Genomic DNA, 1652 nt, shown 5'->3' on the forward strand with positions numbered 1-1652 from the left:
GTGCACATGGGGAAGCCAATGATTCGTCCATTACTTCTTATTTTACTCAAAATTCAAAATTCGCATGCGACATAGTACCACAAAACTCGTTGAAATGCCTCCAAAGAAGAGGCTACCAACAAGGCACCGACACGAGGAGAAACTACAACAAGAAAAAAACTTCATCAACTAACGCCGAGACCCCTGGTCGGTCGAGTTGCTCCCTGTACATTATTATTATTATTTATTAAATTTTTAATAGGGCATTCCCACAGGCCTAAGGCCTTCTTACGGGGTACCCTAAACGCTTCACGAATTTGCGTGTCATCCTTGCGCAGGGGCCATGCTAATCTTCTCTGCATCGTTCCAATTTTAGTATATGTACAACCGAAGCTGTACATCGGCACGTCGTCCCTACATCCCCTGTGTCTTGTCTTGTGTTTGTCTCCACATGTCTCTTTGTAGGGCTGTGTTGCCGATAAAAAATATATATATATATCAACCTGACTGACCTGACTCTACACGCGACGAAAAATTATTTTTCTCGAAATGTCCAGAAATGTACAATGTCCAGAAATAGCAATTCACCTCGTACAGAAGTTCGTCATAAACGAATAATTTTGACTTGAATTGATGCCTGGCCAACCATAGGATTGGCCTCAGTTCGTACTGATGGAAAGTTCGCCTTATCAGTGTTCGTACTAACGAGGTTTGACTGTGGTATACTATAATGTACTGGGATACTAAAAAAGCTATTTCGGACCAGTATTTCAGGCCAAAAACGAAGCTAGGTATAAAAAGAAAAAACACCTCTGTCTTGTGTTAATGGGAATATAAACACTGTCTATAAAACCCTGGGCTACGCCTTGGTTTTTATTATTTTCACTGTTCGCGTCAGACTCGGTTTCTCTATACAGAGGCCGAGCTCGGTTTTTATAGCAGTGTGTATATTCCCATAAACACTACGACATCGGTGTTTATTCTATACATATACACCAGTATGAAAACCGAGGCGAAGCCGACGTTTTTATGACTGGTGTATAAGCAAGATTCTGTAAGGACAGCGGTTCCGCACGCACTCTGACGATCGTCGTTGCTTGATTATTAGCGTCGACCGACTTGCGACCGTCTACAATACAGACGTCACCAATGAGATCTTGGCATGAGCAATGCTCACCCCGTTCACGCACACATACACCCACCCACATACCCATGCTCGTACTACTTACACTTCACCCTCTCTGAGTCTCACATTGTTATTATTTCTCACCTGAACACCTCTGTAATTAGTTCACACTTCTCTTGTATATCACACTTCACCTTTTTTCTCCTATTTTCTTTCACATACTGCTTTTCGTACTCTTCCACGTATATATCGTTGTTTATTGCTAGATTTCATTATTGAGACGTATTCTCCCTGATTATTGTCTCTAGAAAACGTGTTCGGAAACTTTTTGTCCATTTTCCGGAAGTCCAATGTCCGCTTCGCGGATTCTGGTTATTGCCATATTAATGTTATTGTCTCCGCGCCGCTTATTATTATTTTATTACATACACATCCATCGGAGAATGTGTAATCAGGTCATTCCAAGCCTCAATGCTTTCAAAACCCAAAACAAAGTTATTTTCTGTGAAAGTACACATACCTACATGTATATAGAACGTAAGAGAAC

General features: G+C 41.2%; 1 non-coding gene across 1 annotated transcript; it reads right to left on the reverse strand.

The window, feature by feature from the left end:
* Positions 1-272: 272 nt before the first annotated feature.
* LOC135821964 (U6 spliceosomal RNA) lies at positions 273-378 on the reverse strand. The gene has a single exon (XR_010554452.1). It is a non-coding gene; the product is annotated as a U6 spliceosomal RNA (small nuclear RNA).
* Between the last annotated feature and the right edge of the window lie 1274 nt (positions 379-1652).

Source organism: Sycon ciliatum, chromosome 7, assembly GCF_964019385.1.
Source record: "Sycon ciliatum chromosome 7, ocSycCili1.1, whole genome shotgun sequence".
NCBI lineage: Eukaryota > Metazoa > Porifera > Calcarea > Leucosolenida > Sycettidae > Sycon > Sycon ciliatum.